Here is a 24,530-nt window from a genome sequence, read left to right as displayed (position 1 = left end):
GAATCTCACCGTCTCCTCTTGACATTCAATGGCATTACCATCGCTGAATCCCCCACCATTAACATCCTGGAGGTTACCATTGACAAGAAAATTAACTGGACCACCCATATAAATGCTGTGGCTACAAGAGCAGGTCAGATGCTGGGAATTCTACAGCAAGTAACTCATCTTCTGACTCCCCAAAGCCGGTGCACCATCAACAAAGCACAAGTCAGGAGTGTGATGGAATACTCTCTACTTACCTGGATGGGTGCAGCTCCAACAACACTCAAGGAGCTCGACACCATCCAGGACAAAGCAGCCTGCTTGGTCAGCACCCCATCCACAAACATTCACTCCCTCCACCACTGACGCACAGTGTTAGCAGTGTGTACCATCTACATGATACACTGCAGCAACTCACCAAGATTCCTTTGACAGCACCTTCCAAACCCACGACCTCTACCATCTAGAAGGACAAGGGCAGCAGATGCATGGGAACACCACCACCTGCAAGTTCCCCTCCAAGCCACACACCATCCTGACTTGGAACTATATCGTCGTTCCTTCACTGTCACTGGGTCAAAATCCTGGAACTCCCTCCCTAACAGCACTGTGGTTCAGGAAGGCAGCTCACCACCACTTGACCAAGGGCAATTAAGGAAGGGCAATAAATGCCCTTGCCAGCGACGCTCCCATCCCATTAACAAACAAAAAAAAAATACAATGAATATTTAAGGCCCCAACACAGATCCTTACAGGACACCATTAGTTACATCCTTCCCATTATCCCTACTCTCTGTCTCTGACACTCAGCCAGTTTTCTAACCATGTCAATAACTTGTCTTCAATTCCATGAGTTTCAACATTAGCTAATAGTCTCTTATGAAGGACTTTATCAAATGCCTTCTGGAAGTCCTTATAAATAACATCCATAGACATTCCCCTGTCCACTACTATAATCACCTTTTCAAAAAATTCAATCTGATTCATCAGGTATGACCTGCACTTTACAAATCCACACTGGCTCTCTCTGATCAGCTGAAAATTTTTAGGTTGTTCAGTCGCCCTATCCTTAATTATCGACTCTCGTAATTTCCCAACAACAGGTGGCAGCATATCTGGTCTATAATTTCCTTTATCTTAGCTACTGCAAGCTTGTGCCTGGTGAGTCACCATGTGCAGTTTCCTACTCTGAGCGTCTCTCTAACATTCGCATGGTGTCAGCATTCGAGCTAATGGCTCTGAGAGTCAAATACAGCTCAGGGTGGGTTGCAGATGTGATGTGAAGGTATTTGAACAGTGAACTTACCTTGACAACTCTAGTCAAATTGTTGAACTTCTGCTGGCAATGCATCCAAGACCTGAAAGCAATGGTCCTGGCATTGACCTCAAAGAACAAAAAACAAAGAACAGTACAGCACAGGAACAGGCCATTCGGCCCTCCAAGCCTGCGCCGATCTTGATGCCTGTCTAAACTAAAACCTTCTGCACTTCCGGGGTCCGTATCCCTCTATTCCCATCCTATTCATGTATTTGTCAAGATGCCTCTTAAGCGTCGCTATCGTACCTGCTTCCACCACCACCACCATCTCGTCCCACTGCCTCAGCAGTAGCAGCTTGGAAGGTTTCCTTCCCTCAGCAGATAAATGGATGCCCTTCTTCATCTCTACATCCTGCAACAAGGCCTCCAGTACCGCATCAGAAAACTCTGGTGCCGCGATCTCTCTCCTTCAGCCATTTCAATGATATAAAGGACTTCTGCTCGGCACTTCTTGTATCCACAACTCACCACCCCTTGAAGAGGTGCTGGCTGCCTTTAACTAGCCCACTCACCCCTGAGAGGCAGCCAATGAATAATGCAAGTTTACCACTGGCTGCTTACACAGACCATTGAAAAGAGCAGACAGCATGGATTTCACATACTGCCTGCACTCCTCTCACTGGGCATGGATTAACATGGCATCAGCCCCACAACATGCATTTTACCGTGTTATTGCATATCAGCCTTGGCTCAGTGGGTAGCACTCTTGCCTGTGAGTTAGAAAGTTGTGGGTTCAGAGACTCCAGAGACCTCAGCACGTAATCCAGGCTAACTCACTCAGTGCAGTACTGTCACTCTGAGGGCCTGGAATCAGAGGTCGAGGGGGGGTGCCTGGTTTCCGAGGTTGAAGATTTGGAGTCACAGGGGTCAAGGGAGCCTCATGATAGGGGTGGCCTAGGTCACAGGGCTTTGGCGGCCTCGTCTTAATGATTGGGGGAGGCCTGGGTCACAGAGGACCTGGTATTAGGGGTAGGGGAGGACTGGGATCACAGTGGTTGGGGGCCTGGTGTTAGGGGTAGGCAAGGCCTGGGATCACAGGGTCGGGGGAGGCCTGGTGTTAGGGGTAGGCAAGGCCTGGGATCACAGGGTCGGGGGAGGCCTGGTCTTATGGGTAGGAGAGGTCTGGGGGTCACAGAGGTTGGGCGGCCTTGTCAGTGGTTGGGGGAGGCCAGAGGTCCCAGGGTTCAGGGAGCCTGGTCTTAGTGGTTTGGAGGTTTTGGAATCACAGCAATTAGGGGAGTCCTGGAGTTGCTGCCTTGAAGTCAGAAGAGTTATGGGTGCCTGGAATCATCGGGTAGGGAGATTGGGGTTTGGGTGAGCTGAGGGCAAGTTGTGGAGTCTTTGCTGTAGAGGATCCTGAGGACTCGTTTCCCTAGTGTAGTCTACAATGGTGCCAAATGTCTTCGGGCAAACCAGGCACCCACTATATGCAAAGGGCCCAATGCCTGCGCCAGCTGTGGGTGAAGGACACTGCTTGTTTGTCCTTACCCATTGGGGCAGTTAACACAATTCCAGCCAGAAATATGTGCACCCCTCCTGTCTGCCCCCTTTCGGGGCCTGAGATGTCCTTGTCATGCCTGATAAACAAGTGCTGCAAATTCTTAGGCCATTAAGTTTAAAAGAGCCAACACAGGCAAAATAAAATATATCCCCTGGGGAGAGAGTGAGAGGGGATTCACTGGATTTGCTAGATTCCCCTGGGGAGAGAGTGAGAGGGGATTCACTGGATTTGCTAGATTCCCCTGGGGAGAGAGTGAGAGGGGTTTCACTGGATTCCTCTGGGGAGAGAGTGAGAGGGGTTTCACTGGATTCCTCTGGGGAGAGAGTGAGAGGGGTTTCATTGGATTCCTCTGGGGAGAGAGTGAAAGGGGTTCACTGGATTCACTGGATTCCCCTGGGGAGAGAGTGAGAGGGGTTTCACTGGATTCACTGGATTTGCTAGATTCCCCTGGGGAGAGAGTGAGAGGGGTTTCACTGGATTCACTGGATTTGCTAGATTCCCCTGGGGAGAGAGTGAGAGGGGTTTCACTGGATTCACTGGATTTGCTAGATTCCCCTGGGGAGAGAGTGAGAGGGGTTTCACTGGATTCACTGGATTTGCTAGATTCCTCCGGGGAGAGAGTGTGAGGGGTTTCACTGGATTTGCTAGATTCCCCTGGGGAGAGAGTGAGAGGGGTTTCACTGGATTTACTGGATTTGCTAGATTCCCCTGGGGAGAGAGTGAGAGGATTTCACTGCCTCTTTGTGAATCGATGTGTTTTGTTTGTGAGACCTGTTTTCAGTGTTAGCTGTACAGAGAGAGATCGAAAGATAGGCCCATATTGATCACCACATCCCTCAGTAACAGTCTGATACTCACATTTATGGACTAGAATTGTGTCCCGTTGCCCTTGTCCAACTGCAGTTAATGACAAATTGTCCATTTTATTTACAGGCACCTCAACAGCACCTAAGTTCAGCCAGATCCTAACTCTCAGTAAGCCCACTCACCCATCCCCCGCTGTGTTTGCTATCCTATGTTGGCTCCGGAACAAACAACACTTCTATTTTAAAATTTTCATTCTTCTGTTTAAATCCCTCCATGGCCTCGCCCTTCCTCTATAACTTCCTTCAGCCCTTCAGCCCTCTGAGATCTCTGTGCTCCTCCAATTCTGGCCTCTTGTGCATCCCCTATTTTAATTGCTCCAACATTGACAGTCGTGCCTTCAGCTGTCTAGACTCTAGGCTCTGGAATTCCCTCCCGAAATGTCTCTGCCTCGCTCTGCTCCTGGAAGACATCCTTGAAAACCTATCTCTTTGATCAAGCTTTTGGGCCCAGTCCTAATATCTCCTTCTCAGGCTCAGTGTTGAACCTTTGCCTGATCTGTTCCTGTGAAGCAGAGTGGAAGGTTTTGCAATGTTAAAGGTGCTACACAGATACATATTGTTGTTGAAGCTCCCTCAGCTACATCAGGCATCATTTAAATAAAATAAACCTCAATTCTGTATTGTAAGTTGAATTAAAACACCAGAGAAGCACCTAGACTAATTGAATTCCAGGCATTTATATTTTATTACAATCACTCGGAACAACTGCCAAGTTAATTATGTATCTGGAGCACGGTGTTCCCAAGTACTGATTCATGGACAGATTGGCCAGGACTGCTCCCAGTGACTGAAATGCCACAGTTTCAGGTCCAAAACAAGGAGCAAACACACTCACACACAGGTCACAGTGACCACAGCAAAGTCCTTACTTTAGAGTGCTGGGTCAAATCAGGGATGTTTTCTTGTGCTGTTCATAGTATATATAAATGATTTGGAGGAAAATGTAGCTGGTCTGATTAGTAAGTTTGTGGACGACACAAAGGTTGGTGGAGTTGCGGACAGTGATGAGGATTGTCAGAGGATACAGCAGGATATAGATCGGTTGGAGACTTGGGCGGAGAAATGGCAGATGGAGTTTAATCCAGACAAATGTGAGGTAATGCATTTTGGAAGATCTAATGCAGGTGAGAGGTATACAGTAAATGGCAGAACCCTCAGGAATATTGACAGGCAGAGAGACCTGGGCGTACAGGTCCACAGGTCACTGAAAGTGGCAACGCAGGTGGATAAGGTAGTCAAGAAGGCATACAGCATGCTTGCCTTCATCGGTCGGGGCATAGAGTATAAAAAATGGCAAGTCATGTTGCAGCTGTACAGAACCTTAGTTGGGCCACACTTAGAATATTGCGTGCAATTCTGGTCACCACACTACCAGAAGGACGTAGAAGCTATGGAGAGGGTACAGAAGAGGTTTACCAGAATGTTGCCTGGTCTGGAGGGCATTAGCTATGAGGAGAGGTTGGATAAACTCGGATTGTTTTCACTGGAACGACGGAGGTGGAGGGGCGACATGATAGAGGTTTACAAAGTTACGACTGGCATGGACAGAGTGGATAGTCAGAAGCTTTTTCCCAGGGTGGAAGAGTCAGTTACTAGGGGACATAGGTTTAGGGTGCGAGGGGCAAAGTTTAGAGGGGATGTGTGAGGCAAGTTTTTTACACAGAGAGTGGTGAGTGCCTGGAACTTGCTGCCGGGGGAGGTGGTGGAAGCAGATACGATAGCGACGTTTAAGAGGCATCTTGACAAATACATGAATAGGTTGGGAATAGAAGGATATGATCCCCGGAAGTGCAGAAGGTTTTAGTTTAGACAGGCATCAAGATCGGCGCAGGCTTGGAGGGCTGAATGGCCAGTTCCTGTGCTGTACTGTTCTTTGTTCTTTGTTCTTTTTTCTGTGTGTCACAAAAACCTAATGAAACACTTTGTAGCCTGAGCTCCGAAGAACGGTGTCAGCCAAGGCTCAACTGTTGCCTTAGTCACGAGATCTTGGTTTCAAGTTCCACGCCAGAATCTTCAGTAAATAATCCCAGGCTAACACTCCAGTGCAGTACTGAGAGAGTGCTGCACTGTCAGAGGTGCTGTCTGCTCAGGTGGATGTAAATGATCCCAGGGGACTCTTTGAAGAAGAGCAGGGGAGTTCTCCCCATTGTCCTGGCCAATATTTAACTTTAAACAGTAAAACAGATGATTTGGTCATTATCACTATAGTGTTTGTGGGAATTAGCTGTATGCAAATTGGCTGCTGAGGTCATGAAAAGGTGCTTTATAAACTCAAGTTGTTTCTTATTTCTTTCCTACAATAGGACAGGGATTATGTTTTAACAGTTTATTACTTGGCTTTGGGACGTCCTGAGATCAGGATGGAAATATAAGATTTCCTTTCTTTTGCCAGGGATGTGGAGCATGTCTGACTCTGATGAGTCAGGTTGAGGTCCACTTATTTCTTACTGTCACAATTTGGCAAATTAGTTTACTCTCTCGATTATTTATTTATTTACTTTTTAAAATTTTATTAATTATTTATACTCCTCACTTTTTTTCAGAAAATGTATTTCCTTCCTCTCTCTTCAGTCTCCCCACCCTGTCCATTCCACACACTGTAGTGAATATTATTCAGGGGCCACGCTCCGCGGCAGTGACCTTTCAACTCAGCAGGGTGCCCTCATTTAGCAGCTGCTGCAGAGCATCTGCGATATTACGCGCGGAGGCTCATTAGCATTACTGTGCCGAGCCGCCCTCCCCATATTACGTGGGGAGAGGTGGGACATTCGGCGCAGTGAGGAACTCTTTGACAGTTGTGCAGCAGGTGCTGGGGGCCTATTTTAAAGCGCCCCAGCACCTGCTTCCTGACAGTTGTCAAAGAAATATTTACCTGACTGCTGAAGAGTGGGGCTGCTGTCAATCTGGCAGCAAAGCAGAAAGTGCTGCAGAAACTCAGCAGGTCAGGCAGCATCTGTGGAGAGAGAAGCAGAGTTAACTTGTCCAAGTTCACAGACCTGAAAGTTAACTCTGCTTCTCTCTCCACAAATGCTGCCTGATCTGCTGAGTTACCCCAGGACTTTCCGCTTTGCTGCCACATACTTACCCTACTGTGTCCCAGTGTCCTGTGAAGTTGCGATCCACTTCTTCCACTCAAGTGTAACATTCCTTCTTGTAGGTGTGCCGCACCTGGGTGAATAATCGTAAATTTGCACATTCCAGGATGTGACTTAAATAGACCATAAAAGGTATTACAGAGGTTTATAGAGAACACACTGACACAAATGGGAATGCAGGGGTGTCACAGCAATGTAAATACAACTTTCACTAAATGTTCCTCACCAACATGTGTGTCCTTTTCTCTGTGGGAATGATGTGTGCCAGCATGTAACGCCAATGTCACATCTCTTTGCACCGTTGGCCCTTCAGGAGAGCCGACGTATGCAATAACATCATTGTCATGCCACCATTACTCATGAACGTCTCCATGGACTCAGTGACATGGACATTGGCTCAGTCAGCTGCTGCCTCTAATGGTTTACACAGGGATGCTGCAGATGTGGACTGGTGCACAGCAGGTGAGCGAGGGTGATGTGTGGCTTGCAGAGCTCATGTCAGTTCCTATGGAGCAGACAGCCTTTGTCTGATAAGCCACTGCCGTACATCCCTCGCTCACTGCTAGCCCTGCGTGCAGAGCCTGGATGCCATCTGCCCTCCCACGCCTCTTTCATGTTGTAGGTCATCAGAGTCCTCATAGTCCGAGGAGGAATCCTGTTGACGTCTCTCCTCATCATGACAGGCCTGGCCCCTATTTGGTGCGTAGTTATGCAGAGCAGCAAAGAAAGGAGCTGGCCTTTTCGGCCCGTAGTACAGGGCATCAGCCTATCCATACAGGCATTGGAGGTGCTCTTTCAGCATGCCGATCTCCTGCTCAATGGTGGCTGATGTAGCTCAGTGGCTGGCTTTGTATCTCTCCTCTGCAGCAGTGGTGGAGTCTCTCACCAGTGTCGGGAGCCATGTCTGCAAAGGATAGCCCATATCTCCAAGAAGCCACCCCTCCATCTGAGCCAGTTCAGTGAACAGCGGTGGCAGCTGGGACTGGAGCAAGACCTAGGTGTCATGTCAGCTGCCTGAGAAGCGGTTACACATTCGCTGCAAGCATCTGCAGTGTTCACATACCAGCTTCACCTAGATTGAGAGGGCTCCTTTAATGGTGTCGTCTGCAGGCGGTAGCCTGGCAGTAGGCCTGATGGCCACATGAGTGCGGTCTATGAACATTACAACCGATGGTTCTCTGGCAATGGTGTCAGAACCAATGGCCCTCTGGGCCTGGCTGTGAGAGTCCGTCCTGAAGTGGACATATTCACTGGCCCTCCGGTGCGGGGCATTGGTGACCTCCCTGATACAGCGGTGCACTGCTGACGGGACCCCACAAAGGTCTCTGGTGGACCCCTAAAAGTCTGCAGAGGCATCAGGCATGAGAACCACTGCCACTATGAGGAACAAAGGCGTGGCATGTCCACCGGAGCCCATGGGCTGCAGGTCACCCTTGATCAGGGCGCAGAGTCGTGTCACCACCTTCTCTATATGCGCAATCTCCTCTGACATTGGTGCTCTGACATCCGATGGCATGTCATGTGGGGCCTGTAGATGCATGGCAAACGTAATGGTGAGCTCTCCTTGGGGGCTGCTGCTTGTGACTGGGGGCCTCTACGTGGATCGCACCTGCCTGTTGATTTTGCCTCTGGTGCATACAGATCCTCACACGCAGAGAATCACACATTGTAGGATGAGCCATACCTATTTCCATGTGATAAATAAAGTTGAACCCTGCATGTAATCAAAGGTTCCTAACAGGGCAGGGATTGGTGTTGACGGGTACATCAGCTGCTTTCCTGGATCAACTATGTGGTGTGCCATGGCATTGCCCATCTTGGCCAACACTCAGAGTGGCACAACATGACCACATCAAGATCCTACCAGCTGAATCGATTGCCCCCACCATCCATAAAACCTTAATGCTCCTGCCCTTTCTGGCACCCTCCCCAAACACAGGGTGCCCTGTGTGCCATTGCCCCCTCACGAACACAGAGCATACACCGTTAACGGAGGGATGTTACACGGTACCTCTCTTCATGCCAGCACAGCTTTCCCTCCAGTAATCTCAGACCCCCTTCTTTCCAGAGTGCAGAGTTAGACCCCTGAATAACAGAACCTGGCTTCACTGGCGACAACGTCTGCCTCTGAGGACCCGCCGGCTTTTCAGATCGTAAATGGGACGGCACGTGATGGCCACCCGTTCAGCAAAAAATATGGAAGTGTCAGTGGAGAGGCAGTGGGCTGCATAATCAGCAAAGGTAAGTAATCTTTACCATATGTTAATTGTGGTGCCACCGCCGTGTGGCGGGGGGGGCTGCACCGAGGTCCTGCCACCGCCGGTAATATGCGACAGGTCCTGCTCGACGTCGCGTATCCTGGCGGGCCTCTCCCCGCAGCATTTTACTGGACCCCGTGCCGTGACCCGTCCCGTCGAGGGGCCGTTAAAATTCAGCCGACTGTAGTGAATTTTCACTTTTACCGTCCATTTTACACACTGCTCGATCTTAACTTGCACTGGAATTACTCAATCTTGCGATGTTGGTGTTGCTGTAAAAAGCTGCATTGGCAGACCATCGCAAAATGCGCTTGATAAGCCACCTACTTGAACCACTGTAGTCCCTGCATTGCAGTCCAGCGTGCTGTTGGGGATTTGGCCCAATGATTTTCCAAGTCACGATGCTGCTCGACTTGGAGGAGAACTTGGAAGTGGTGGTGTTCCCATTCCCACACAAAGCTAGGTGGGAAAGCAAGCTGTGAGGAAGACGTAAAAAGGCTGCAAAGGGATATTGAGAAGTTAACTAATTGATAGGAAGAACGGAAAAGCACAATACTCTTGTTTAGAGACAAGTAACTGTTGCGATGAAGAGGGATTTGGGTGTCCTTATACACAAATCATGGAAAGTGAACATGCAGGTACAGCAAGCGATTTGGAAGACAAGTGGTATGTTCGCCTTTATTGCAAGAGGATAGCAGTACTGGAGTAAGGAAGTCTTGCTGCAGTTATATTGGGCTTTGGGGAGACCACACTGCAGTATTGTGTACAGTTACCTAAGGATGGATATATTTGCCTTAGAGGGAGTGCAACAAAGGGTCAAAAGATTGATTCCTGGAATGAAAGGTTGTCCTATGAGGAGAGATTAAGTAGAATGGGCCTATATTCTCTGGAGTTCAGAAGAATGAGAGGTGACCTCATTGAATTCTTGGAAGACTTTACAGTATAGATGCTGAGAGAAACTGTTCCCATTGACAGAAGGGTTGAGAACCAGAGGACACTGATATTTCCCCTGGCTGGCGGGTCTAGAACTAGGGGTCACAGGTTCAGAAAAATGGTTCAGGCATTTAGAACTGAGGTGAGGAGAAATCTTTCACTCAGAGGGTTGTGAATCTTTGGATATCCCTACCTCAAAGGGCTGTGGATGATCAGTCATTGAGTATATTCAAGACTGAGATCAATAGATTTTTGGGCACTAATGGAATCAAGAGATATGGGGATAGGTCAGGAAAGTGGAGTTGAGGTAGAAGGTCAGCCATGATCTTGTTGAATGGTGGTGACTTGAGAGGCTGAATGGTCTACTCCTGTTGTAGTAGACTTTTAAGTGTGAGTGGTTACATTTTCAGTACACCTTGCTAGACAGGAAAGATTGTATCATACCATGTGACTGAGTCTCATCCTCAGTCTGCTACTGATCATCAAACAGGCCAGCCATTACAGATGTTCTCTTGCAATGTAATGCCATGTTTCTACTGTCAATAAAGGAACCCACTATTGAAGTGTTAACTGACCCCGATGCGTGGTTACTGTTTTGATGACCAAAGTCTTAGTAAGCACAAGGAAAAGAAACACAATATGGTGGCAATGGTGGAGTTTTTTTTTCAATTTGGAGCCCACCAAATACAACATCAGCAATGAAGATTTGAAGAGTTGAAGGCTCGAAGATTCTTGGAATCTAAGTTCACCGGGGCAATGCGGAACCATCGATAGTGGAGAAACTGGAAGGGACTGGTAAGCAACAATGAACTTCGAAGTTAAAGTCGTTCAGTCTACAAAGAGAGAGAAGTGTAAAAACCGAAGACCACTACACCGCGAGTTCTGTAAGTTATAAAAATCGGAACAGTGTGTCGAGAGGTATAGCAGGGGGCAGTGCTCAGCTCGGGAAGGCAAGTTATGGGGACATGGACAGCCAAATTGATCGTGAGCAAGGGAAATGGGAACCATCATTGAAATTGGGCTGAGAAGGATTAGGAAAATGAAAGTACGAGTCTAGAAAAGTCTGCGTTGGCATTACAGGCTGTGCAAGCATCATTGGTGCATTCCCGCCACAACTGAGCTTCATGGGTGGAGTCAGGAAAAAGCACAGGAAAGCAACAACAGCGCCACCCATCTTAACTAGTGCTTCAGCAATAGGACAAGCTGAGGAACTGCAGTGTCTACAGTGACTGCAGCATTCAGACCCTGCACAGGGTCTGACGACAGGGACATCATTTTAAAACACAGAAAGCAGCAGGAAAGTCCTGGAAAACCAGAAAAATTACCACAAAATTTCCAAGCATCATTTGGAAAGCCGCCAATTTATTATCGGAGTACAGGCTGTTCAAACAAAGAACATTGCTATAGTACGTCAAGCTGGGAGTGTCTGAGCCAGATAAGCAGGCTATCAAAATCCGTATTGTGATTGGAAATGAAGGCCTACATTGATTAAATTCATCTGGGCTCACAGAAGATGACCAAAGGGATCCAAAGAAAATCTTATCATCTCTAAAAGACCAGTTAAGAGTCCAAATTATTTTTTGCATCCATTGACAAGAGTTTATGGCGTTTTGTTAGCAACCCCATGAGTCCATTAACCACTTTATTAGTAGGTGCAGGGAAAAGGGTGCATACTGTGACTTTTCAGACACCGAGCTAGCAGTAAGAATCAGCAAGCTGGTGGTTGCGTCCACACCGATTGATGCATTTCAGAAAGACCTGCTAGATAAACCTAAAGGTTGCAGCATTGATGAGCTGCTCAAGGACAGGTGCAAATATGAAGCCATCATTGCGGCCGACAGAGTCTACAAGGTCTATGTACAACCTCGATGATGAACACACTGACGAGAGTATCCAAGCCTGGGAAGCTGTGTAAGAGATGTGGACTCCTGCACGTGGAAAAGAGATGCCCAGCATTCTTTGATATCTGCAAAGCATGCGGCATGAAGGGTCACTGGCAGAGGCAATGCAGAAGAGTAAAGGCTGAAGGAGTTGCGAGGTGTCGTGCAAAGATTCCAGCGGACCACAAGCAGACAGTACCTTCAGGCAGCAATAAAGACTGGAGCAGATTCAGCAGGAAAAGCATACACGGGGTAGTGGACAAAGAGGCCAGTGGCAATGAAGAGTAAGCTGATTCGAGGCGAGGTGAGAACACTTTCCATACTGTCATTATCACAGAACACATCAATGTCATCGCACCATCTGAAGTTTGTGCCATGATCCAAATCATCTGTCCACAAAACGTTCATTATTGGCCAAAATAGATGTGGGGCGAGTGCAAATATACTTCCTCTGCCAATTCGACAAGAAATCTAGCCAAGCAAATGGAAAGCCATGGTGAAACCAACTGCTATAAAATTGTCTGCATGCAATAGATCAGCCATTCCCTGCTTAGGATCCATCATGATGGAGTGTAAATATCATCCCGGATGTTGCAAACATTCTACATTGTAGAGACAAAAGGTCCAACAATTGGGGATCTACCGGTGTGCTAGGATCTAAACTTGGTGACGATACATGGGATCAACCAGGTGCCGGAAGGCAAACCAGTATCAGAAGATACACCCATCAGTCAGCGATCTAACAGCACGGCACCCAGATTGCTTTGATAGAATTGATAGCTTCAAGGGAGCCGCAACTTTACATCTGAGAGGGGATGTTGTACCATCAATTGACCCACCTCACAAATGCAGTGTCCACATTCAGTCCAAGTTGAAAGTCAAACTGGACAAGATGGAAACCAATGGGATCCTCAGAAAGGTACAAGAACATACGGATTGGTGCAGCTCAATAACAAGTGTACTCAAGAAAGACAGAGCACTTAGAGTCTGCCTGGATCCGAGAAGGTTGAACAAACTGCTCAAGCTTTGCCCTCACAAGATTCCCACACTGGAAGAGCTTAACCCGAAATTCACAGGAGCCAAATTTTTCTCAAAACTAGATGCAAAGAATGATTATTGGTCAGTACCTTTGGCTAAGACGGTTCAAGAGCTAACTAAGTTCCGTACCCCATTCGGTCGGTATTGTTTTCAATGGTTATTGGTCAGTACCTTTGGCTAAGACAGTTCAAGAGCTAACTACGTTCCGTACCCCATTCGATCGGTATTGTTTTCAATGCCTTCCTTTTCGACTATCAAAGATCTCTTTCAGGCACAAATGGATTCTATTACTTGTGAAGTACCAGGTTGCAAATGCATCGCGGACGACATTGTCATAGTGGGAAGGACGAAACAGGAGCATGACAGAAATCTACATCTCCTAATGCAAGCAGCACACAAAGAAGGGCTGGTCTTCGACAACTACAAATGCGAGATCAATATACAACAATTCAACTTCTTTGGGTCAATATACTCGAGTGCAGTTATTCATGCTGACCCGAGCAAGCTAGAGGATGTTCGTGTGATGTCAACACCCCAAGATAAGGAGGATCTCCAACATTGCTATGGTCCCTTCAATATTTTATCTCCATATATCCCAGATTTTGTGCAGAAAGCATCGTCTTGATGGGAATTATTGAAGAAGGAGGTGCTTTTTCTTTGACACAAAGACCACCAACATCTTTTTCAGGAAGTGAAGAAGTCAATATCGGAAGCATCGTTGTTACAGTTTTATGACCCCAGAGAGGTGACCATTCTCGAAGTTGACACATCCCAGAAAGGATTAAGAGCATGTATCTTGCAGAAAGGCAAGTCCTTTGCATTTGCATTGAAATCTTTGTCTGCAGCGCAGTCAAACTGCTCAAATATCAAGAGAGAAACGTTAGCCTTGGTGTTTGGATTTATGTGTTTTCACACATACCTGTTCCAGAAGAGATTTGTGGTAGAAACAGACCACAAATTGCTCAAGATGATTTGGAGGAAGCCATTGACTAGCGCGCTGCTCAGATTGCATTGCCTATTGATAAAAATACAGGGTTACGACTGTGATGTGCGGTACAAACCTGTCAATCTGATGGTTACGTCCGACACGCTAAGCAGGTTACGCAATCAGGCAAAGATTACAGAAGTAAAGGTCGGTTTACAAGTGGATTTGATAGACGTGGAGCTGGAGGATGCACTCCATGTGGAGCTGATGAACTTGGCACAGCAGAAATGGCAACAATTCCAGGTTGAGTGAACAATCCAACACTACAGCTTCTTTGGAACATGATCATAGAAGGATGGGCAGACTCGATTCAGGATGTCCATGAGCATGTGAGACACTTTTGGGCACATCGAGACGAACTTGGTATATCCAGGGAGTTATTTTTGAAGATAAATAGGTCACCATACCAGAAGTAGTGAGACGTGACATACTACAATATATGGGCATTGATCGGACCAGAAGACTAGCCAGAGAAACAGTCTGTTGGCCAGGCGTCCACGTCGACATTGAGGTCACAGTGAAGCAGTGAGAGGCAAGCCAATAAAACATGCCAAGTCAGCAAAAGGAACCGTTCATCCCTCACAAGGTGCCCACTCAGTCATGGGTCAAAATAGCGTCTGATTTATTCCATGTCCATGAGGATGATTTCTTAGTTGTCACTGACTACTTTTCAAAGTATCCCATCATCTGTCAATTGCACAATATGTCGAGCACAATGGTTGCTGAAACACTAAGTGCCATTTTCAGTCTATTTGGAGCACCCAGGGAGGTTATATTGGAGAATGGACCTCAGTTCATAGGGAAACCATTTGGGACACATGTGAAAAATGGGGCATTGACCACACTACATCATCTCCACACTACCCAAAATCCAACGGCATGGCTGATAGAATGGTTCGTACGATGAAATCACTAATTCAGAAGTGTAGGAAAACCTTGCAGGATCTACACATTGTAATGTTTCACTTCAGAGCCACTCCTCTGAGCTCATCAATACCCTCACCAGCTGAACTATTATTTGGCAGGCTATTTCGTACAAATTGACCTCATTTCCATTGCTCAACCCTTCCAGGAGTGAAAGAGGCATTTTTTGAAAAACAGGGGTGGATGAAAGATGTGCATGACAGGAAAGCAGGTAAAGATTTGCCAGATCTAAGAACAGGACAGAAAGTAAGAGTTTAGCATCCCACAGAAGGTACGTGGCAGCCAGCTGAAGTAACACGGATCTGCCCAGTGCCAAGGTCATACGAGCTCAGTGCACCCAGTAGAGCAACTGTGACAGATCTGTTCTCACCCCACTGAAATTGGCCCTCCTCTAATTAAATATTTTTATTCAAGATTGTTCCTTGTCCTTTCCCATGGCTAACCTGAACCTTATGATATTATGATCACTGTTCCCTAAAAGTTACCCAACTGATAACCTGATCCACTTGACTCACCTCATTCCCCAGTACCAGATCCAGCAAAGCCCGTTTCCTCACTGGGCCAGAAACATACTGATCAAGAAAATTGTCCCGAACACACTACAGAAACTCTTCCCCCTCTCTGCCCTTTATACTATTACTATCCCAGTCTATATTAGGATAATTGTTGTCCCCCATAATCACTTCTCAGCCCAAGTCCAGGTATTGCTGCACGTGAGCGTGGACTGCTCATTATCTGAGACATTGCAAATGGAACTGAACACTGTGTAGTCATCAGCGAATATCCCACTTCTGACCTGTTTCTGCCTGAAATAAATGGAGCTATAGCTTTCTGTCAAACACTGCAACTGGAATCTTTGAAATTGACAATAATGCAAATGGTTACTATTTTTATCTTTTTGGCCGATATTAGTGACTGCCCCTTTTGAATGTGGAAGTTTTAAGTCGTGGTGGCTGTATGTTCAAGTCAGGATGGTGTGTGACTTGGAAGGGAATTTGAAGTCGTGGCAATCCTGTGATATTGCTGCTTTCACCTTCTTGGTGGTAGACAACACAGGTGAAAGACTGGCCATAGAATAATACAGCACTGAAGGAGGCCATTCGGCCCGTGGTGTCTGTGCTGACACTTTGAAAGAGCTATCCAATTAGTCCCACTCCCCCACTCTCCCGCCGCCAGTCCCTACCCCAAGCTCCACCCTGCTTAACCTTGCGGAGTTGCTGCAGGGAATCCTGTAGGCAGAGAGCGCCAGTGATGGAGGATCTCAAAACTGAGTCCATTGGCATGGGTCTCAATTAAGTAGACTTGTCATGAGTTGTATATTTAGGGCTGTTATCAAAATTTATTTCTTTCCTGGAAAAGTGTTGGTTTTTGCCAGTTTTCTAAACTGGCCTCTATGAATACAAGAAAGACAACATGAGTTATTGTGACTTTCTGTATTAAATATCACTGTGCATGATTGCGATTACAGCTATTCAAGCCTCTTTATAGGAAAAAAACATTTTCATATTAACAGACAGTGTCTGGAGGGGCAAAGGGGCTATTCCCTGCTCCAAGTTAACCCACAATGGACTTTGAGCACCAGGTATTCTGTGTCAAAAGAGACATTCCAGGGTCGCTAAGACAAGAGAATCCACAAACAGATGTAGTCAAACCAGCTAGTCACATGACGAACCTGCTTGGCAATCTGGGTTTTTTTGAATTATACAAAGAGTTTGAACGGGGAAAGACTGTTTGCTCCTGGAGTGAGAAGACCTCTCCTGTCTGCTCCCATTTCTTTCTCACAAGCCTCTGAACCCATTGAGGACACATGAACTTCAAAAGAGAAAAGTCTCCTACATCGAAAAAGGTTTAAGAAAAATACTGGGCCTCAACGAAAAGGAAGACCTACCTACAATCAAGGAGTCTACAGGGAACTCGAAGGACAGTAACTAAAACCATCTGCAGATATTGCCTCAAACTTTTCCACTTTTTTTTTGCTCTTTTCTACCTCTGTCTGCATGTGTGTATCGCATATGCATGCTAGCGTAGGCGTGTCACGTAACAGTGGGTGTTAACCGAATTAGAGTTTAAGTTTAATAAATTTCAACCTTTTTTCTTTAAACCTAAGAAAACCTGTTTGGCTAGTTTCTTTGCCTTATAATTGGAAGTTAGCGAACAAGGATTCACTAAGGGGGAACTAAAAAATGGTGTGTTTAAAAATTAAACCCTGTTATGGTAATACCAGGTGAAAGTTGAGAGGATCCCCTAGACACCTTTCTCACCTGGATGTAACACTTGTGAAGTTTCACTGTATCTAGTCCAAACTCATTGTTTGTATTTAATACTCTACATGTGCAGGTAATTAAGGACCATGATGTCTCTTTGCTCAATTTTTGTTTTCCTGAACCTAAACCAGGCCAAGTCTGAATTTCTTGGAACCCACTTCTCTGACAAATAACACTTCAAATATCCTAAATATGCCAGATTTTGCCTTTCTTGCATTCCATGGTTAGTCAATGAGTCATTACACAAATCTGCAGCGGGAATACAACAGGGAAGGTTTCCTCTGTGTGCTAAATATGGAAAATATAAAAATCACTAATCCATTTATAAAGGTCAGCATATTGGGTTTGCACCTCTGATTCATCACGGACTCCTATGGCCAATTGAGAAGGCAGGCACTGAGCCCAGAACATGTGCGATCCCAGAGAAGGAAGGGATGATTTATTGCAGTATGAATAAAAAATAACTAAAGTACACGATGGACTTGTTCAACCTGTGAGTGGTGGAGAAACCATGAGAGACTCCAGGTGAACTTTATTGGAGGCTCGATATAACATTGATGTATATACTGTGTTTGGAAAGTCAGTACCACCATTGTGCAAATAATATAAAGGACATTCTTTGCAATCTTGCAGCTTTACATCTGAGCCACATATTCCATCTCCCCTCCCTGGCCACTGTCTCAAGCTGAACCTATTTGACACAGAGCTCAGTCTCTGACCCCAAGATCCTCTCCAACAGAAAGACAGACACCATCCAGCCCTGATTTACATATTTAAACAAAGAACCCACAGATTTAAGGCGTGTCCATTTCATTCTGATCTGAAAACAATGGTGAGTCACCTGCTTAAATATAACTGCCCGCACACCCACTATAGCACTGTAACTGCAATTTTCCCTGAAACACTGTACCTGCCGACATACCCATTTCTCTGTAACACTGTAACTGCCCACACACCCATTTCCCTGTAGCACTGTAAATGCCCACACACCCATTTCCCTGTAGCACTGTAAATGCCCACACACCCATTTCCCTGTAGCACTATAACTGTCCACACACCCATTTCCCTGTAGCACTGTAAATGCCCACACACCCATTTCCCTGTCGCACTATAACTGTCCACACACCCATTTCCCTGTAGCACTGTAAATGCCCACACACCCATTTCCCTGTAGCACTATAACTGTCCACACACCCATTTCCCTGTAGCACTGTAAATGCCCACACACCCATTTTCCTGTAGCACTATAACTGTCCACACACCCATTTCCCTGTAGCACTGTAAATGCCCACACATCCATTTCCCTGCAGCACTGTAACTGTCCACACACCCATTTTCCTGTAGCACTGTAACTGCCCACACACCCATTTCCCTGTAGCACTGTAAATGCCCACACATCCATTTCCCTGCAGCACTGTAACTGTCCACACACCCATTTTCCTGTAGCACTGTAACTGCCCACACACCCATTTTCCTGTAGCACTGTAAATGCCCACACACCCATTTCCCTGCAGCACTGTAAATGCCCACACATCCATTTCCCTGCAGCACTGTAACTGTCCACACACCCATTTTCCTGTAGCACTGTAACTGCCCACACACCCATTTCCCTGTAGCACTGTAAATGCCCACACACCCATTTCCCTGTAGCACTGTAACTGCCCACACACCCATTTCCCTGTAGCACTGTAAATGCCCACACACCCATTTCCCTGTAGCACTGTAAATGCCCACACATCCATTTCCCTGCAGCACTGTAACTGCCCACACACCCATTTCCCTGTAGCACTATAACTGCCCACACACCCATTTCCCTGTAGCACTGTAACTGCCCACACACCCATTTGCCTGTTGCACTGTAACTACCCACACACCCATTTCCCTGTAGCACTATAACTGCCCACACACCCATTTCCCTGTAGCACTGTAAATGCCCACACACCCATTTGCCTGTTGCACTGTAACTACCCACACACCCATTTGCCTGTAGCACTATAACTGCCCACACACCCATTTCCCTGTAGCACTGTAAATGCCCACACACCCATTTCCCTGTAGCACTGTAACTGCCCACACACCCATTTGCCTGTCGCACTGTAACTACCCACACACCCATTTGCCTGTAGCACTGTAAATGCCCACACACCCATTTCCCTGCAGCACTGTATCTGCCCACACACCCATTTCCCTGCAGCACTGTATCTGCCCACACTCAGACCCATTTCCCTACAGGGCAATATTGAATACACTTCAAATGTTCTTCACCAGCTGTGGATTACTGTGGGATTTTCTGCGGAAGTGCAAGGTGCAGGACAAATCCAGATCCTGTTCTTTCTAGTTAGTGGATAAATGTGGACGAGTTAAACCAGAAAGTGAGACAATTAAGAATGTTGAGTCTTCGAATTCAGCGTTTCATTCTAACTGTGTGAGATTCAGCAAAGGTAGCATCAGTAATCAATCTTTCTTTACAGAAATAAAACGGTTTGGTAAAAATTGAAGTTAAATATTTTACTGCAAATATCAGCTTGGAATGGAGCAGCTACAGTATAGGTTTCTAATCACAAGTTTGATCAACATAAAAAAGGATCAATGAGGGACAATTGTAGTCTTCCAAAGGGCTTTAAGCCTTAATGCAGACATAAATGATAAGCTGCAAATGAGTGATGGATCTAAATATCACAGGGCTTAATGTTTCCTTTGGTGTTCGCAACAGACTTTCTTGTACTGTTTTCCTGCTTAAGATGTCCATATATACATTTAAGTGGGTTTGAGAGAATCTCAAAGCAACTCCATATTGTCACCCACCACTTAAAGCTTCACATTTTTTATACATGATAAATATTTCCTATTTTTTAAAATATTTAAATCGTAAAGCTTTCACCACATTCACATGTTCCTTTTATATTGGGTTGTTGAAAATAAGGCTTTTGAAAATGGTTTGTCCCAGGCAAATGTTTGGCAACGGTGTCGTGACCAGTGTTCAGTGAACAGTGAGTGGTGACCAGTGGCCAGAAACCGGTGACCAGTGACTGGTGAGTGGTGACCAGTGAGTGGTGACCAGTGACCGGTGAGTGGTGACCAGTGGAGGTTGGCTCCTGGATCTTCAGAGCCTGCAACCCCTGGCCTGTAAAGGAAGATATTTGGATATTTCCTGGGTATGCTCATTTGCATTTCTATTTGTGTAAGCATTGAGATAAAACCAGTGCAAGCAGCTGAACAGCAGGAAACATCTGTGCAGACTTTCAGAAGCACTGTTCACGCGATGCTACTCAGCAAGAAGATAAGGAAGAAACACTCTTTGATCGTGCTCTCAAATTTTTTCAACTGTATGTGTTCCAATATTTTTCTTACACTTGATTAGAATTATGGAAATTTAAGTGCCATCTGTGCCAAGAGGGCATCAAGGCCTGGCACACCAGAAGAAAAAAATGCACAAGTTTACCTGTACAGATCTCAAAGCCCTCCTGAGGGGAACTGGGGACAGGATGAACAGACTCCTGGGTGTGTTGTCAAGGTAGGGAGGAAGGGACAGCCCAGTCCCCCTAACCACGGTGATGGGCACATTATTGGAAAAATTTCTGAGAAACGGTATAAGCCATCATTCCAAAGACAGGGATTAATCAAGGACAATCAGCATGGATTTGTTAAGGGAAGGTCATGTCTGACCTGAGGAGTTTACAATAAGGGTCAATGAGGGTAGCACATTTGATGTAGTCTATGGATTTTAGCATGGCTTTTGAACAGGTTCCACGTGGGACCTAAGGGAAAGCAGCAAGTTGGATCCAAAATTCACTCAGTGGCAGGAAACAAAGAGTAATGGTCCATAGATGTTTTTGTGACTGTAAGGCTGTTTCCAGTGAGGTTCCGCAGAGCTCAGTACTAGGTCCCTTGCTTTTTCTGGTATATAGCAATGATTTAGATTTAAATGGAGGGGGTATCATTAAGAAGTTTGCAGCTGATACAAAAGTTGATTGTGAGGTTGATAGTGAGGAAGAAAGCTGTGGACTGCAGGAAGTTATCAATGGACCAGTCAGGTGGACAAAAAAGGGCAAATGGAATTCAATCTAGAGAAGTGTGGGGTAATATATTTGGGGAGGGCAAACAAGGCAAGGGAATACACAATAAATGATAGGATATTGAGAAGTGTAGAGGAATAGAGGGACCTTGGAGTGTATGTCCACAAATCCCTGAAGGTGGCTGGACAGGTAGATAAGATGGTCAAGAAGGCATATGGGACACTTTCCTTTATTAGCCAGGGCATAGAATATAAGGGCTGGAAGGTTATGCTGGAACTGTATAAAATACTAGTTAGGCCACAGCTGGAGTACTGCATGCAGTTTCAGTCACCACACTATAGGAAAGATGTGATTGCACTAGAGAGGGTACAAAGGAGATTGACAAGGATGTTGCCTGGGCTAGAGAATTTTAGCTATGAGGAAAGATTGGATAGGCTAGTGCTGTTTTCTTTGGAACAGAGGAGCTGAGCGGAGATTTAATTGAGGTGTATAAAATTATGAAAAACCTATATAGAGTAGATAGGAAGGACATACCTCCCTTAGAGAGGTCAAGAAGCAGGAGTAAAGTAATTGGCAGAAGGAATAGAGGAGAGTTCAGGAGAATTTTTTTCACCCAGAGTCTAAAGATAGGCACTTGAGGTGCAGTAACCTACAGGACTAAGGACCAAAAGCTATAAAATGAGATTAGATGAATGGCTCTTTTTAAGTCAGCACAAACACTATGGGATGAATAGCCTAACTTCAGGGAGCAGAGAGGAGCCGGACCTGCAAGGGAGCAGGAAAATAGAGAGCGATGCTCGGGGCCTGCACCTACCTTCAGGGAGTGGAAAGGAACTGCATCTGCAAAGGAGCTTCAGGAATTGATGCGCGTTGACAGAGTTTGAAAAAAGAATCACATCACAGAAAAGCTGTAAGGCGATTGGTTGGTGAGTAACTGCTATTAGCGGGTGTCTGTAAATAGCTAGGTTAGTACAGTGCTGTTAGCGTGTGTGTGTTAATGGCTGGAAATTAGAAAAACATAAAATAAAAATATCAAAATTTAAGTAACTACATTATAATTAATTAAAACACACAAGCCAAAGGGAAGTAAGAAACTGGTGAGTCTACTATTTTGCTTTATTTTTAAGCAGACAGTTTTTCTTATTCTTTCATGGGATATGGATGTCACTGGAAAGGACAGCATTTGTCGCCCATCCCTAATTGCCCTTGACAACTGATTAGCTTACTAGGCCATTGCAGAGGACAATTAAGAGTCAACCACATTGCTGTGGGTCTGGAGTCACATATAGACCAGATAAGGTAAGGACAGCAGATTTCCTTCCCTAAAGGACATTAGTGAACCAGATTTTTTTTTTACAAAAATCAAAAAGAGTTCCATGGCACCATTACTGAGACTGGCTTTCAATTCCAGATTTTTATTAATTAATTGAATTTAAATTCCACAAGCTGCCATGATGGAATTTGAACCTGTGTTCTCTTCCTCAAAAGGCGGTGGAAGCAGAGACTTTGAATATTTTTAAGGCAGAGGTAGATAGATTCTCGATAAGCAAGGGGGTGTGGAAGGTTATCGAGGGTAGGTGGAAATGTGGAGTAATCAGTTCAGTCATGAACTTATTGAATGGCATAGCAGGCTCGAAGGGCCGAGTGGCCTACTCCTGCTCCTAATTTGAATGCTTGTATGTTCCCAGGGCATTAGCCTTTATCTCTGGATTGCTAGTTCAGTGATATTAACACTACACCACTGTCTCCCTTTATTGTAATACCAAGGTTTAAATTTGTACAATATGTGCTGGTGAGGAGAGGCATTCATTTTTTAAAATTAAGAAAATAATTAATTAATTAGTTAATTAATACACAGTAAGGATGGCAGAGCAGGTGATGAGTTGACGCTGCTGTATGTGGGAGCTCATCGACACCAGTGTGATCCATGCAAACATGTCTTCAGTAAGTCTCTACGGCTCAAGGAGCTTTGGCTCAGAGTCAGTGAGCTGGAGGCAGAGCTACAGACACTGCGATGTATCAGGGAGGGGGAAAGTTACCTGGACACTTTGTTCCAGAAGACAGTTACACCCCATAGGATAGGATCTTCTGATTTGGTCAGTGGTCAGGGACAGGGGTGTGTGACTGAGAATGAGGCAGGTAAGGGGATCGGGAAGGCAGCAGTGGAGGAGCCTCAGCCCTTGCAATTGTCCAACAAGTCTGAGGTTCTTTCAGCTTGTATGGATGAGAGCGAGGGCTGCAGGGTGGATGAGCAAACTGACCATGGTACTGTGGTACAGGAAGTCATTCAAGTAGGGGGAGTAAATAGGAATGTAATGGTAGTAGGAGACAGTTTAGTCAGTGGGGTAGATACAGTTCTCTGCAGCTGACAGCGGGAGTCCTGACGGCTGTGTTGCCTGCCCGATGCCTTTGTTCGGGACATCTGCTTAGGGCTAGAGAGGAACTTACAGTGGGAGGGGGAGGATCCAGTTGTCGTTGTCCACATAGGTACCAATGACATAAATAGGACTAGGAAATTCTGCATAGGGAGCATGAGCAGCTCAGGGCAAAGTTAAGAAGTAGAACCTCAAAGATAATAATCTCTGGATTATTACCTGTGGCACGAGCAAATTGGTGTAGGTAAATAAGATTAAGGAGTTAAATGCATGGCTCAAAGATTGGTGTGGAAGAAATGGGTTTCAATTCATGGGGCACCGGCATCAGTACTGGGGAAAGTGGCAGTTGTATTGGGATGGTCTTCACCTGAACCGTGTAGGGACCAGTGTTCGGGCACGTCATATAATTAGGATGGTAGTGAAGGCTTTAAACCAAATAGTGGTGGGAAGGGATCATGTGGGAGGAGATGTAGTAAATCAAAGTGAAACAACGAGGTAATAGAGCAGGGTAGCGATTTGGATAATGATACCCAGAGTGTGGCAGGAAGGAACAGAGCGTACAAATATAAGACCGCACCAGCAGATAAGTCCAAAGTGATGGTGGTATAGTGGTGAGTATAGCTGCCTTCCAAGCAGTTGACCTGGGTTCGATTCCCAGCCATCGCAATGCCCAATCCGAGGTCAGCCTCAATTCTGGGGCAGCGCAGTGGTTAACACGGCAGCCTCACAGCTCCAGCGACCCCGGTTTGATTCTGGGTACTGCCCGTGTGGAGTTTGCAAGTTCTCCCTGTGACTGCATGGATTTCTGCCGGCTGCTCTGGTTTCTTCCCACAGCCAAAGACTTGCAGGTTGATAGGTAAATTGACCATTGTAAATTGCCCCTAGTGTAGGTAAGTGGTAGGGAATATGGGATTAATGTAGGATTAGTATAAATGGGTGGTTGTTGGTCAGCGCAGACTCGGTGGGCTGAAGGGCCTGTTTCAGTGCTGTATGACTCTCTATTGCAGAAATGGTACAAAGACAGACATAAAGGTCCTGTTCTGAATGCATGAAGCATTCATAACAAAATGGATGAATTGTTAAGACAGATAG

At 45.9% G+C, this 24,530-nt stretch overlaps 1 non-coding gene across 1 annotated transcript; it reads left to right on the top strand.

The window, feature by feature from the left end:
• The first annotated feature begins 24,032 nt into the window (after nt 1–24,032).
• trnag-ucc (transfer RNA glycine (anticodon UCC)) lies at nt 24,033–24,104 on the top strand. Its single transcript has one exon. It is a non-coding gene; the product is annotated as a tRNA-Gly (tRNA).
• The last annotated feature ends 426 nt before the right edge of the window (nt 24,105–24,530 follow it).

Source organism: Heterodontus francisci, chromosome 36, assembly GCF_036365525.1.
Source record: "Heterodontus francisci isolate sHetFra1 chromosome 36, sHetFra1.hap1, whole genome shotgun sequence".
Taxonomy (NCBI): domain Eukaryota; kingdom Metazoa; phylum Chordata; class Chondrichthyes; order Heterodontiformes; family Heterodontidae; genus Heterodontus; species Heterodontus francisci.
The sequence above is the reverse complement of the archived record's forward strand: the minus strand, read 5'-3'. Positions and strand labels throughout refer to the sequence as shown.